This window comes from Rosa rugosa, chromosome 1, assembly GCF_958449725.1.
Source record: "Rosa rugosa chromosome 1, drRosRugo1.1, whole genome shotgun sequence".
NCBI lineage: Eukaryota > Viridiplantae > Streptophyta > Magnoliopsida > Rosales > Rosaceae > Rosa > Rosa rugosa.
This window is the reverse complement of record NC_084820.1, coordinates 62,475,366-62,491,717: the sequence shown is the minus strand read 5'-3', so window position 1 is coordinate 62,491,717 and position 16,352 is coordinate 62,475,366. Positions and strand designations below refer to the sequence as shown.

Genomic DNA, 16,352 nt, shown 5'->3' with positions numbered 1-16,352 from the left:
TCTTAAGAAGTACTTAAGTTCACCCAAGTCCTTCATCTCAAACTCAGAGTCTAGCTGCCTCTGCAGTCTATCCATATCAACAGTATCATTGCCAGTGAAGGTCTGATCTGGGTTCTCCCTAACAGGGAGAAACTGATGGCCTGAAGAGGGACCGAACGGGGCTGAAGAACGCGACCAACAGGAAACCGCGGGTCTGATATGAACCCAATCTAATGAAGGTGATCGGGTCTGATGTGAACCCAATCTGATGATGATGTCGTCGAACGGAACAAATGGTCTGACGGCGCGGTGGAGGAAACCGATCTGGAGAAGCTGATCTATGGTGCCCAAAGCAAAACATTGGGTCTGAACGAGGGAGACGAAGGCGGTCTGGACGGGAGACGAAGCCTGTCTGAACGGGAGATGGAGGTGGCTAGTCTGATGACGTCGAAGTCCAAGAAGAAGACGATCTAGTCGTTCTTGGACGGATGTCAATGCAAGAGAGATAACAGCGTGAGAGTAACTCTGTTAAAGGAACAATAACCCTAACAATGGGGTTTTTGAATTAATTCCTTGAACTAGGGAAAATTAAAAGTAAGAAATAAGAGACAAAGTCCTCTCATATCTTTGCTTTGATACCAAGTCAAAAAGACGAGATAGAGAGAATGAATTTTCTGATATTATATTCATCTCACAGTAGAGGTATATAAAGAAGATTACAGGAATATAATTGACTTGCGTCTCTATTCTCTACCACACATAGAATAGGTAAGTACTAACTACGATATAATTACAATATATTACATTCCTAATATTACTCCATGACTCACGCTAACACATACAAGAATAATCTACGGAATGCAAATAAACAAGTACCAATGAACAGCACTCAACCTTGCAAGAGTAGCTCTTTGCGAGCCACCTGCATTGAGAAAACCAATATGAAAAGCCGAGAAAATAAAGAAATAAGATAATCTACGGAATGCAAATAAACAAGTAGCAGTTAATCCAGTGCAATGCAATGCAATACATGATGATCACAATAATTAATCAGGGCTGCGCCTAACAAGTGAATTCATTGACGAAACCCTTAAAAGTTAAAATGACCTTCTATTAAATGAGCCGGTCTAGTCACGTGACTAATAAATTCTCTTCTTGTTAAGAAAAAAGGAACATACATATATGTTATAATAGATGGTTCTATATACATATGTAACTATGTAATAGACGGTTGGTCCATCCTATTCATTACACCTCGATCTTATTCAATATTTATGAAATTTTTTTAGGTATCCTGGTGTTTGCCATACACCCATTTTGTTAAATATTTTGGATCACTGGATTAGTAATATATCCAATTAATGGTCTAAAATATTTAAAATTTGGTAACGTGTTTAGCTCTTAACCAATTACTATTAGTTAAATAGTATTTATTACTAATTAATTTTAAGGGAAATGATGGAAAAGGTCACATTAGAGTGTGAAATGATAAAAAAGTCACTTAGTTTCCCACTTGATAAAAAGGTCAATTATAAATTGTTAGCAATATTAATTTAGTCCTTATTATTAATGAAGTGATGTTAAAAAAGGTCAGTTTGTCATATTTTTGTTTCCCATTTTACCCGTAGTATCAGTATACCTGATTTGTGTTTCAATTTCAAAACCAAATCAGTTCTCTCTCTTCTCTCAAAAAAAAAAAAATCAGTTCTCTCTCTCTCCCTACGCTACTCCCCTTCAGCACTCTCCGCCTCTCCATCGACCCACTCGCCGTCTCTGAAGTCGATGTCGTTTTGCACCGATCTTTATCCGGCTGGAGCTGAGTCGCCGGTGACCACTGGACCTCCATCTACGACTGGAAAGCTACCTAGAGACGAAATGGAAGGCGACGACAATCATGAAGACGGTCGGAGCTGCGGCCGAGATTCGGTGCTCGAGACTCGATCTGTGCCTACAACTTCTTCTTTCTCATCGCGGATTTCGTTCTCATTTCCCGCTCCCAAAACCGTAACCCGAGCGCCGCGTCGGCTTTTCCACTGTCTGTGAGTCCTCTCAATTTTCAATTTCAGACATATTTTTCCTTTAATTTCTTGAACCATTTTTATGCATTCCACTGGTTAATTTTGTTTCTGTTGCTGTTTCTTTTGTTTCGATGCTAATTGTTGATATTTTGTGTTCGTTTTCATGGATTTGGGAGAAAATGGTGGAGTGGAGGCCAAAGATTGCATCAAGATCAAGGATATGGCATTCAAGGCCTCAGGAGCCTACAAAAACTGCAAGCCATGTTCGAGGCTGTGTGGCGACCACCGGAAAGGGAACTGTTCGGACTCTGATATGTCGGCAAAGTGAGTTTGTGATGTGAACTGAATTAATTTGTATACTGATGCATTTGATTGCAGGATATTCATGGAAATGATGTAAAGCTAAGTGAGAACAGCGGCAAGGTTCTTCTGATTGTGAATGTTGCTTCAAAATGGTAATGAACTTGCTCTATTGTGTGGATGAGTTTCTTAGATATTTTCGTCTTTCTTCCATGTAGATCATTACCGGTTTCATGTTTGTTTAAATTCAGTGCTGACAAATTGGAGTTAAATGAATACAAGTGTTGAAATCTATGACACAAATCTTGCGTCTCAAACACTTTTGTGGATCTGATGTCCTGGGTGTTTGGCGAGTCTACCCCATAGTTTCTAATGAACAAACCTCCTTTTTGGTTTCTGGACACAAATATGGAGAGTATTTAAGAGGGTCTTAAATATTCATAATTTTTCTGTACTTTTGACCTGTAGTTTTGCAATACAAGGAAGAGATTGGGTACTTGCAAAAGTCTGATCTTAGCGATGATATGTATGCTTACTAAGATTTTCGTAGTTTTAAAGTACTTCATGGATGTGTATTAAAAATGTCTTTGGAAACGCCTGGCATTTCTTTCTGTAGCTTGTTTTCTTTTGGTATAAATGATAGTGTTTAACTTGTTTACAAAATTTAGGTAGTGAGAATGTTAAAAAAAGACCTATAGAGGAACTGAGTTCCTTCTAAAGATTGTGGTACAGGTCTTCTGGTTGTAGTACATGAGTTCCTTCTCATGAAGTCACAATGACCTTCCCCTAGTAGGTAAAAAATTTCATCTGGCATTTTATATTTATAGAAAAAGTTCAGTTGGAAATGATCTTTACAAAAGTGTAGGAAGTGACGGTATCTCAAAGTCATCACAAAAGAAAAAATAATCAATCTGAGATCATATGTTCGTCCTGCAAGCTTCAAAGGATTCGAGTGGTAACTGTACATGTTTTTTATGCGAAGATGATGAACTATACATTGTAGATGTTGCTACTCAATCTAAGTGTTCAACCTGTAATGGAACTCTATACCTATGTTCTTATCATATTGTGCTAGAACTCTATGAGCTCTATTGTTTGTTCTTAATTTTTTTTTAATTGAACTTTTGCAGTGGTTTAACATAATCCAACTACAAGGAATTGAATATTTTGTATGAAAAGTACAAAAACAAAGGCCTGTGACTACTTGCAGAAATCTCATACATTATTTAATTCATGTGTTTCATTCTTATCCGTGAAGCTTTGGTTTTCTTTTTCTGGCAGGTTTTGAGATCCTGGCATTTCCTTGCAACCAGTTTGCAGGACAAGACGTTTCCTGGAATGAGGAGATTCAGGAAGTTGCATGTACGAAGTTGAAAGCTGAATTTCCAATCTTTGACAAGGTAATCTTTACAATTGAACAGGAATTAAGCCAGGAAAGAAAAGCTCTCGGCAATGAAATATTAATTTATCATATGTTGCTCATATAGGATGAGGCTCCCCTTTACAAGGTCTTAAAATTGGAGAAAGGTGGTCTCTTTGGAAATGGCATCAAATGGAACTTTACCAAGTTTGTTGTTTAGACAAGGTACTCATTCTTGTTTTCAGTAATTGAGTATTTGAATGACCACACCTTCAAATGACCCTCTTTGCCGTAACCAGCCCCTATTTTGCATTTTTTTTTCTTTATTGATGTACTGAGTAGACACTAAATATATACTAGGTTTGATGCTGAAATATGCATATAGGCTGAGATATTCATGTCAGTTACATCCAATTCAGGGCACTGGTTAAGTCACTGGCCATGTCACAGTCATGAACATGTAACTGATCATGTAACTGTCAAAGTCACTGACGATTTTCTCATTTTCACAATTTTGTACAGGATCTACATACAGAAGACATGGGGCGGGTTAAAGAAAACATAGGGAAGAAAGTGAAAAAGAAGATTATGAAGAAGAAGCAAAAATTCCAACGAGGAAGAAAAAGGATATGAAGAAGAGTAGCAAGGACATACGAAATTTTAGAAATTTGTTTAGGGCTTAGGATAGTGACTTGGCCAATTGTAAACTCTATTGGCCAAACTCTAGCTTACTAAATCAATTAGTTTTTTTATATCTTTTTATGGTGTCACTATTATGTTTAGTTTTTCTTAATGCAACATTATTTTTATATATCTTTTGTGTCAATTCGAGTTTTAGGCATCTTCTGAATTTACCAAGTCACTGTCACTGTTAATCACATGTCACTAACCAAGTAACTGACCATGTCACTAACCAAGTAACTGACCATGTCACTAACCAAGTAACTGTCAGTAGCCAAGTCACAAGTTAATAGCAAAGTCACTGTTAATCACATGTCATTAACCAAGTAACTGTCAGTAGCCAAGTCACTGTTAATCACATGTCACTAACTAAGTAACTGACCATGTCACTAACCAAGTAACTGTCAGTAGCCAAGTCACAAGTTAATAGCCAAGTCACTGTTAATCACATGTCACTAACTAAGTAACTGACCATGTCACTAACCAAGTAACTATCAGTAGCCAAGTCACAAGTTAATAGCCACGTCACTGTTAATCACATGTCACTAACTAAGTAACTGACCATGTCACTAACTAAGTAACTGTTAGTAGCCAAGTCACAAGTTAATAGTCATGTCACTGTTAATCACATGTCACTAACCAAGTAACTGACCATGTCACAGGTCACTTGTCATGTCAATGACCATGTCACTGTTATACACGTCACTGGCTAATGACCCAAGTAGTTAGTGAGGTCACTGGCCAAGTCACTTTTTTTTTTCAGCCACATAAAATGAACACAAAGACATGATATTGGTTTATGCTTAAGAAAGACTATAACATAATAATTAGCAACTCTGTTTACAGCTTTAGTATAGCTAAAGTAGCAAATACAGAACACAAAATCAGAAGACAAAGTCTTGCCAAAACATTCTCCTATAACAACATTCATTGGAAACAAAGAAAACTATCCTCCCCCGGAATCTCCAAGGCAAACCGAAACTCCTTGGCCTTCATTATCTTAAGCCTGTAAAGAAACCATGGAGGTTCTCATAAACACAGTATTAAAAGAATCATGCAAAAACAACAAATACTGATTGTATCAAGGAGAAATAACTTATTTTTTATGTCTACCATAGAATAGTTGCAAATGTTGCAGACATTTCGAAGAAAAAGAAAGGAAATTGTTTTAGCAAAAACTAACACCATGAGCTAAAATTACTGTAAAAGATTGATTTTATTGAGCTTGCCTTGCTAGCAATGTCGTTGGAAAGCCAATCCAATCCCTCGTACAGTCCCTCGCCCAAGGTTGCACATGTGCTCTGAATGTACCTGAGAGATAACATCACAACACCAACAATAGTTCAGGCCATACTTCTCCTATCTGCAATACTATTTGGTCCTACAATTCGTCCAAGATCTTTACATGGTATTAAAATAAACATTACATAAGGTTGTTAATTGTTTAGTTCGATTTTGACACCATCCACTAGTTTTATAGCTCCTATCCAATAGAACTAAACAAGTAAACTCACCTCTGAATAAAAGATAAAGAAATCATTTCTACCTTATTTAGTTTGTTCAATCATTTAGAGTCATAAATTATGTAGACATATGATTTACCAGCTTACAGCAACTATTTACAGATGGACTAAAAATTGCAGAGTGAAAATTAACAATATCACTTACCAGTGACGTTGGCGGAGAGAATGAAGCCTAAGCTTATCAGTTATTTCTGCAGCATTCATTGCAGTAGGAAGATCTTGTTTGTTGGCAAATACAAGCAAAATAGCATCCCTCAGTTCATCCTGAAACCATATCAAATTTTTACCTTTCAACCCTAGTACCAAAAAGACCGGAAAGAATATGTGCAACTGTTTATCCTAGATGAGATTCTGAATCTTCCAATCAGTTACAGGGCATGCACCATAATTGCTCATGAAGAAACTAAAACATAAAGAAATATAACTATAGCAAGTGAGTGGATGCAATGTATTACAGGAGATTATGTATCCAAACTCTATAGAAACTTACAAAAGCCAACAATTTAGAACAACAAAGAACAAGAACCCTAAACAAGGTTCTGAATCTTCTAATCACTTAAAGGGCATGCAACCAGAATAACTCATCAAGCAACTAAGACATAAAGCTATATAACTACAACAAGTAAGCAGATGCAAGTCCAGGAAAGTATGCACCAAACCAAATAGAAACTTAGTGAAGCAACGTAGATTTTATTTATTTTATTTTTTTGGGTAAAAGGATCCTATGATCTTTTGCAATTGAAACTAATGAATCCCTAGTATAAACAAGCACAAATTATAATACATGAGAATCAGTAACTACCTAATTCAACATCCTGTGCAACTCATCCCTTGCCTCAACAACTCGATCCCTGTCATTGCGATCAACCACAAAAATAAGACCTTGAGTGTTCTGGAAGTAGTGCCTCCACAATGGACGGATCTGTATTTGGAAGGAACTATATCACTCACTGGTTATGCATATATAGATGTGCAGACCAAAACTCCTCTTAAGATGATGAGACACCGTACAACAAAGAATGGCCTCCCAGTTCTAACTTTTAAATGAAAACAAATGATATAAAACTTTATCATCATATCCCCCATCAATTGCACAGCCTTTTAGAAGATCTTTAAAAAAAAAAAAAAAATTCATGTTTATCAAAGCAAGTGTCAATAAATTTCCACTAATTATAATGGCTACACAATCATAATGTAATCTTTATCTATGCGCATGCAACGAGACACATGCAGAGAGATACACAGTCAGAGAGTGAAAAGTTACCTTGTCCTGACCCCCTACATCCCACAAAGTGAAGCTGATGTTCCTGTATTCCACAGTCTCAACGTTAAATCATGTAAACAACCACTCTCACAATTAAACGAAACATAACGATACTCTGATCCACATAATGCTACAAAAGCGAAACTAATCGCCATCTCTACAACAACACATAATAGTCTTAACATAGCACAACGAAAGTAAAACTTGCACAAATTTACACCTAACAGCAAAACTGACCTGAAAAATTGAGTCAAAGCATATCGGTTTCGATCACTGATGAATATTTGATGAAATTGTTATACACAACAAAAACTAGGGATTTAGGGCTCACTGATGGTAGGGATGGTGGTGACGATTTCTCCGAGCTTGAAGAAAGGATAAGAAATACTCACAGATTACTGATAATGCCCAGACTGCAAAGTCCCTTCTAACACTAGCAATTCAAACGATCATAAGCACCAATATTAAAGACCAAAATCTAACACCAGCAATACAAATGCAACACTGCTACAAGAAACATCCAATGCACGAAATAAAAAACATGGAATATGAATAACTCGAGATGCACGAAGCCATAATCAAAGAACTTGATGCTAAAAGAAAACAAAAATGAACTACTCCACAGTATACTTAAACGCTTCATATCAGTAATCTTCTACCTAAAATTTGATCTACATGGATCAAATCCATTGTATACGCAAATTGAATTATTGAGAAAACAAGTGCAAAAACGAAAGCGCGGAAGCACCTTTGGAGGTCCAGGACTGATCGGAGGGTTTGGAGGAAATGAGATCGTCGGGGAGATCGAGCTTATAGTGACGAAGGAGATGGATCGCGGCGGCGGCGACGACGAGGATTCTTAAGCTGCTAGTGGTGCGCGAGGTCGCAGTGTACAAAATCCCGCTGTGGTCGACATCCAGCGGGTACAATTGCGGTGAGTGGCTCAAGTCCGACAAGATCCGGATCGTAATAAACATGGAGTGAGAAGCTCCGATCAAAATCGATTCAAGCTTTCTGATTAAAAGAGAGAGAAAATTTGAGCTCAAAAATGAAACCGAACCTGAGGAACTCCCGAAGCAACTCCCGGAAATACGCGCTGCGGCTACCAAATCTCTCCAAATCCACAAAGCCGATTCAAAGCTCCTGCTCCGGCGAAGAACGCAGAAACGACGTCGTAGGGGACCGGACGTACTGGACACCACGGGGGGGAGAGAGAGAGATATATATATATATATATATATATATATATATATATATATATATATATATATTGGTAAGGGTCGAGTCCGAATTGATTCAGATGGGCTTGGGTAACGGCAACGGAAAAGAGAGAGAGAGAGAGAGAGAGCTGCCAGTGGCAGCTTTGGTAATTAAACTTAACTTTAGTGGTAGGTTGTTAATAGATGACCTTAATTATCATGGGGACATTTGTGGTGATTGGATTATCATAAGGTACTTTAAAATGACCTCTTTTATCATTGTCCCTTAATTTTATTATTAGCCAATTATTATTAGTTAAATAGTATTTATTACGAATTCAAAAAAAAAAAAGTATTCATTACTAATTAATTTTATCATTAGCCAATTAATGATCATCAATTGACTTGATTATCAGTTGACAATTACACAATTGACAATTATGTTTTTTCCTTATTAAAAAAAAAACCTTCTAACCTAGGCTTCACGGAATTAGTATTAGTCAAATAGTCTTTATTACTAATTAATTATAGCATTACTAGTTTCTTTAACCAAATATAATTCTTTTTACATGCCACTATGCCAAAAAGGCCTTCAGACGACACGCATCAGACGACATAAGTTTTGTTTTATGTCGTCTGAGTTTTTCAGACAACATAATTTTTTTTTCTGTTGTCTGAATATACACTAAAACCATACTGGTTTAATTTAGAAAAATGGTGAGCATTTAGACAACACATTTGTGTAGTTGTAGAAGGTGGTGAATTCCTATCTCAAATTTGGATAAATGGTGAGCATTCAGACAACACATTTATGTAGTTGTAGAAGGTGGTGATTTCCTATCTCAAATTTGGAGGGATATCCAAAAGTTGATTTGAGTCTTTTCCCTCTCAAATAGCCACACCCTAATTGACCGAAAAATGTTGTGACATTCAGACAACATTTAAATGTTGTCTGAATGCGGGGGTTGTTTTAAAATTTCCTAAGTTATTTTGACTTGTGCTATTTGACATATCTAGGTCCCTCACAATTAGGTCATTTTCTGTCATTCTTCACGCGATCAATCAACTCTCTCATCTTGACCTAAAACCTGCGAAAACTCAAACACCAGCCTCGCTCTCTCCTTTTCACTTAGCTCTCTCAGATCTCGGTTCTCTCTCAGTTGATTTCGATTCGGCTCTTTTCTATTTGGGGATGGGGTGCCTTTTATCCTCGTCAAAATAACGAACACCATTCTCCCTTCTGGTTACTGAAAACCCAGACCCCTCTCTCTCTCTCTCTCCGGCGGCATTCAGTGACTCTGCTTGGTGTCTCCTTGAATCCGAAGTCAATCACTTAGTGAATCATCGTCATCTCCCTCTCAATCTCTCCTGGACGGTCGCCATTGACTCAGACCAGACTAAGGGTTTGTAATCGGAGATGGCGCCCAAGGATCCCAAGCAAGGCGGAGGCTTCTTCGCTTCCATAGCTTCCACTTTCAGCGCCGTCACCAAATCCGTCAACGGGTACCCAATCCCTCCTTTTCTCTGATTTCCGTCTTTCCAGCTGTTTTGTTTCTTCCGCAATTTTTAGCTACCGGATTTTTTTGTTGTTGAATTTTACTTCAATTCAAGCACTTCTAACTGTTGCTGTGATGGTTGATCTGGATTTCTGTGTTCTATTTGCCTTGGAAATGGATCGCTTGTTAGTTTTGAAGTTTTTATCGGTGTTGATTAGCTTAGATGGTTTGTGATGATCTTGGTTCTACGTCGAATTGGATGTGTGCTTGACTGTTTGACTTGTGATTCTTCTATAATGTTTGCAGTGATCTAGGGATTGTATGAGAGCATGTTGACTTAATTCATAGGACTGAATTCAAAATGTATGATGTGGATAACTTGATAAAGTTTGAGGTAATTCAGGAAAAAATGGAAACAATCGTTTTTCACTTTTTCTTGATTATTGATCCAAATTGTACTGGAAAAAATGTTACATCATAGATAATGAAACAAACAACTGGGATATTCTTCCAACCTTGTAGTCCTATGGAGATCTGGAAGATGAGAGCTTCATCTGTCCACCTTTCAGCTTTCACCTTTCGTTATATTGGGTTCAATGTTAAAACAGCTTATGCAGGTGCAAATATAAACTATATCTTTGCTTTTAGCAACCTCCAATTTTAGACATGCAGCTTCTATGTTAACTGTTATGGAGTGATTCTTTTAACCACCACCATGTTATCAACCCAGTCAGGGGTGGAGCTAGTATGGCTGCAGAGTATGTGCAGCTGCACACCCTCACTCTTTTGTTTGTTTCATTACTTTACGTGTCTATGATGTTTCATTGATTCAGTTTTGTTTTTTCTTTGATTCTACTTTTGCAACAAGGAGCTCTACTGCTTGTTTTCTTTCTTGTTGGTTTTATTTCTCGGTATCAAATTGATTTTGACACCTTTCCCTTCTTTCTTTGGTCTCTATTGGTGCTTCATCTGGGATCTAATTAACATAATACATTTCTCTACAAAAATGCTAATTTTATTTTGTTTCTGCTTCTGCTTTCATTTTCCTATCAGCATTGTATCATTGGGATTTTACTTGGTTTGAGCTATTTAGCTCAAAAATTTGGGAACTTCACGAGTTAATTAATGAAAAAAAAAAAATTAGGATTTCGCACCCCTTGGTATGAAATATTCCTAGCTCTGCCACTGGACCCTGTTTATGCACATTGTGACATTGATATCTATGAGGCCTGAATCGTTGTATCTTTATTAAAATGTACACTTGTGGCTTTTATTCTATCATTTTGAAGTTCCCTCAGCTCTGCATGTCATATAGATAAATACTGGAAGCATTAGTTTCTTTATTCTGCTGTCAAGGCCACTGCTGCTTACAGCTCTTCTCTCCCCAAGTTCATTTGGTGTGGGTAAGTCTTGACAGATCAAATCTGTAGGCACTTTTGCTTGTTTATAAATATTTGTGAAGTTAACAATTTTCATGTCTGAACAATACCAAGAAAAGAGGGCTCAGGAGATGCCTGTTGGTAATGAGTTCATCATCTATCCATTAATTAAAATGATAGAAAAAAGTTGGAAATATAGATTAATTTGTGCTAACTGGGGAAACTGAAATGCGCCTGAGCTTAATAAAATATCACTGGCTGGCCTGCCAGCCATATTCCATCTGAATTATATATACTTCAACCGGTGCATTATTCTTGATGATACAAATTATCTGTTAGGTTAAGTGCATTGTTTTTTTTTTGGTCAACTATAATATTAAACAAATTCTGTAGTTAGGTAGTTGAAGCCTTGAAGGTGTATATCATGCTAGATGTGCATATGGCAAAGTTCACAAGGCAAATACCCCACAGGAAGGGCCTAAGATAATCAAGTCACTAAATAAAGTGGTACAACAAAGACCATAGCGTGTCCCATTCTGCATTTCTTACTTCAATTCTCCCTTTTCTCTGTTCACTCCAATTCTGTTATCAAACTTGTTTTCATTAAGAACATGGCTGAAGCTCTAGTTGACACTCTCTTGCAGCATTTGGCTTCCATCACCCTTGACAAGGTTGAAAGAGAGCTGAGACCGGTTGTAGGTGTTGACACAGAAGTTGCAAACATTACTCGCAATCTTGAAGCTGTTCGAGCTGTGCTTGAGGATGCTGAGAGCAGACAACTGAAGGAGGACAATGTGAGGCTTTAGCTGAATGATCTTACACAACTTTGCTAGCAGACAACTGAGGTAGTCGACATCCTCAGAATTTCATGTTTCTCTTTTGTGCTTTAAAAACTAATTTGTTGAAATGTGTGCTTTATCTACTTTCTTGCAGGCACTATGTAGCTTTACAGAAAATCTACCAAGCCAAGGCTAAGGCTGATTTTCTAGTATTGACCAAAGGGTTAGGACTCTTCTAAAGAGAATTAGTAGAGATCCTAGTAGCAACTCAAAGGCAACTGTTATAAGTTTCTGCAAGAATGCTAGAAAACTCAAAGTAAGTGTGTGGAGTTTTAATGTTTTATAGTGTCATTTACTTGTATTTGATCTGTTTGATTGTTGGTTTGATCTTATTTGAGCTCCTGAATTTGTTTCTTTCGTTCAAATTTTGAAGACTGTAAAGAGTTAATTGGGACGGGGCTTGGCAATTGGATCCATATAGATTCCAAACTACTTTTATTTTCCCTTCATCTTCTGTTTTGAAATTGGTCTTTGTTGTTTGGTTTTTAAAATGTTGGACGGCCATTTTGATTGAGTTCTTGTTGTTAGATAGTTTCTTTTGATTCCTCGTGCAGTTCGCATCTGTTTCGTTACTTTTTCTAGAGCTATGAATTAAGTATATGTGATTTTATTTTCTACTAATTATGTAGGCATTATGCTATTTGAATTTGAGTTTCTGGAATTATATATGAGAATAGGGTGAAGTTTTTGAAGAGTTTCAAAGAGGCTATGGGCTGCTGAGCTAGAGTGGAATATAGGGCAGCCTATAGCCTCTTTGAATCTGATTGTTTGGAAGCTTAAGTAGATCAGTTAGGGATTTGAGTATTTCTTCGATTTCTGATTCTTTGGAGGTTGGAGAGGATACATTGTGTCGGGATTTGCAGTTTCTGATTCTTTGATTTCTTTGATTTTTGATTCTTTGGTGCTGTTTGAATTTGGGTTTCTGGATGCAGGTTTGAGATGGTTTTGATTTGTAGTGACTTCAGTCGAGATTTGCAGCATTTGTTGCTGTCTTCTTTGCTGTTGGTGTGTTTTGTCTTTGTCTTTTTTTTCTTGTTTTGGGTACAAAGGAAGCCTAAGGCTTGGGAAGGGGAGGGCAGGGGCTAAGCTGGCTCAAATTTGTTAGATCATGCTGAGAGATTTGTATAATCTGAAGTTTGGGTTTGGTACAATAGCTTAGGATATTTTAACAAAAGTTTTTGGCATGTTTGGAATATAAATAAGAAGGTAAAGATAAATTAAGTTCCTTGCAACTAAATGGTGCTCTGTTCTCTCTATTTGTAGGTAGATTTCCAAGGACCGTCTCCTTGATGCTCTGTTTGGCCGCTCAGGTAAATACCTGTAATTAACGTTCTCTTATATTTTGGATGTCAGAAAATTTAAATACCTGCAATGGTGTTGATTACTTTCTGGTAATGTCCAACGTAAAAACAGTAGCAGCCATAATACCTGCAATGGTGTGGATTGCTGCCAAACATCTCTGTTAATTGCTTCTTTTTCCTTCTCTCTTTAACTATCTGCAAGTAGGTAGCTAGCTGGAAAAGCAATTATATTAATTCTTAATCTTTCTTAGACACTACTACACAAGATTACATCAATGACGTTTGAAAAACGTCATTAAAACCATTTAATGGCGTTTTTAAACGCCATCCCCAGACGCCGTAATAACCGACGCCGTCTTTTCCTAGGCAAATTAATGACGTTTTGAAAACGCCATTAAAAACATTCAATGACGTTTTGAAAACGCCATTAAAAACATTCAATGACGTTTTGAAAACGCCATTAAAAAAATTCAATGACGTTTTGAAAACGCCATCAAAGATATTCAATGACGTTTCGAAAACGCCATTAAAAATATTTCCATGACGTTTTTTAAACGCCATGAAATTTTTTCCAACTTTTAAAAAAAAAATTAGATAAATTGATTTTCTGATTAAATGCAGAAAATCAATTATAGTATTGGCTAGAATATTACACCTCACTATGATAAAATTCTATTACTATGTAACTCTGAATTAATAAAATCAGAAATATCCAATCTACAATACTTCCGTCATTGTAAATTTTATTAATAAATTCTCAAACAAGTAAGCTTAGGGGAAAAAAAATAAAAAAAGATAACACATGTTGCTTTAGCTAGTCTAAACCAGAGTATATGGAATGGAGAATAGCAACTGCTCTTGACATTTATAGCATGCTGTATTCACCAGTTTTCCCTGATGCAGACAAAGAAATGTTCTCTCCCAGTGAGCTTGTTTCCCCCTGCATCCAAAATATATAGTCAAGGCAAGAAAGCCAACAAAGAAAACACACATTACTCGCAACATATCTGGGCTTCTTTCCAAAGTTTGGTGATGGACTATTTCCTGAATCTTAATCAATGTACAGGAAAGAAAACTAAAACTTTGTTTATTTGTCAAACGTAAATAATTTCTCAAAGAGCAACTACACTTGAAATATGTGTACTTCTACCTACAGAATGACATCAATTAATCGAATTACAACAAAAATTTTACTTATGAGAATGACCGCTTTCTAAATGAGCAACAAACAAAATTGAAAAGAAAAATACTAGAGGGTAAGACATAATTGGAATACTAGTGGAGATACATGACAAGACAAAAACCATAGAACTTCAACTTCAAGTACATTGGATTAAGCAAGAAACACATAGGGAGGTTCATGAAAGCCATACCTGAAGCAACAAATCGATATCCCCAGGCAAAGTGGGTTCTTGGCCAGGAAAGTAAGGATATTTACCAGCAGCTTAAAAACCCAAAAATCCATATTAATCATGCTGAAAAACATGAAAACAGAGAAACAAGCACGTAACAAGCACATATACAAAGAGCTAATCTAAAGAATAACAAATAACATCTTTAGACAAAGAGCTTTATCAAACAAGATTGACATGATATTTCAAGAAGTAAAAATGTGGTAGCGAAGTTGCTTTCTGCTACATTGACAATGGGTTGCCTGGCAAACTTACAAATAAATAACAGGAGTAGATCTCGGCCGGCTTAGAGTTCTGAGTTTCAAAACATATGTATAAGCATTAGAAGAAGCATGAATAATTAGAATAATGCAATACAGGAACAAACACTTGGTCCACCTCTCCACCAATTACATTACACTCGTGATATTAGACTTACATATCGATGTAAATAGCATTCTTCTAGACCCATGGTTGTTGTTTTCTGTACAAACCTGCTTAAATGTTAACAAGAAATCCAGATAAGAATGTTAATATTCAGTCTATTTTAACATACTAAAATTCAAGGACTGATAAAGGTGTGAAAGCCTTTCAAACAGATTGTTTTGTAACAAGGTTGCTGCAAATTTGAGAAAATTTCATAAGACCGGTAGCAAGAAAGAAAAATTCACCAACAACTACTCTTTCAGTGATTTCATGCAAAACTCTCCAGATTTGAAGTAGACATGTAAAGCTACTATTTTACAAAATTTCAGGTCATTCGCAGTTCAAATGAGTGGTCAAACAAGAGTCCAAAGTAGCAGAAAATACTGATTTCTGCAGAAATCCTGAAACAATGCAGTAATTTCAAAATGGCATAAGTATTTCATTTTAACTCCGTTTTTCATGAAACCAAGCTCAAAATGATCATTGAAGAGTCTATTTTAAGCTATCAAAAACCGAGAGTAAAACAAGAAGTATAGGGTTTTCGAAAATCATGGAATAGCCCACTGGTTCAGCTTGGGTGCTGTCTTTGAGGCATAACTTCAAACACATGGTGCGCAGTAATTGAACTTGATCCCTCCCAGTCCTAATCATCCTAATGGAGTCACTGGACAAAATTGCCTTAAAATATGGTATACCCAAAACCAAAAATACTCAAAATCAAAACCTCTACAACCTGAAAATTGTCTGAACCTGGAACCCATCGAAATCCTTATTAGAATCACAGTTCGAAAATACCAAACGAGATATCAAATAGACCCAATCACATAGGGATTTTCAATGTGAAGAAAATGTGAGAAATTTTCAATCAAATAGACCCAATCACAGAAAATACTCAATAGGAATAAAACCCAAGAGATATTTCAGATTTAACCTGTGAAATTTTGACAGAGAGCTAGTCAGCCTCTTCTTCTGCTTGATGCAAGAGAACAGTGACTTGACATGGGGATCGGCCTCGCCGTAACATCTTCAGGAAGCAAGAGACGATGGATTGAGACCGAGGATGAAACTCGAGTTGTTTCTGCTTCTTGCTCCAGATCGAGAAGAAAAGGGTTATGGGAGGGAGCGACGGAGAGAGAACAGAGAAGAAAATAGAAGAAAAAGAAAATTAAAGTTGATTGGAATGTGTGAACAAGAAA

At 36.7% G+C, this 16,352-nt stretch overlaps 1 long non-coding RNA gene and 1 pseudogene across 1 annotated transcript; one reads left to right on the top strand and one right to left on the bottom strand.

Annotated features, from left to right (window-relative positions):
* Window positions 1–1,689: 1,689 nt before the first annotated feature.
* Window positions 1,690–4,450, top strand: LOC133744090 (uncharacterized). Its single transcript, XR_009863368.1, has 4 exons — window positions 1,690–2,452; window positions 3,579–3,697; window positions 3,785–3,882; window positions 4,180–4,450. It is a non-coding gene; the product is annotated as an uncharacterized LOC133744090 (long non-coding RNA).
* An 888-nt stretch (window positions 4,451–5,338) lies between these two features.
* LOC133732445 (ADP-ribosylation factor 1-like) lies at window positions 5,339–7,815 on the bottom strand (annotated as a pseudogene).
* Window positions 7,816–16,352: the final 8,537 nt, after the last annotated feature.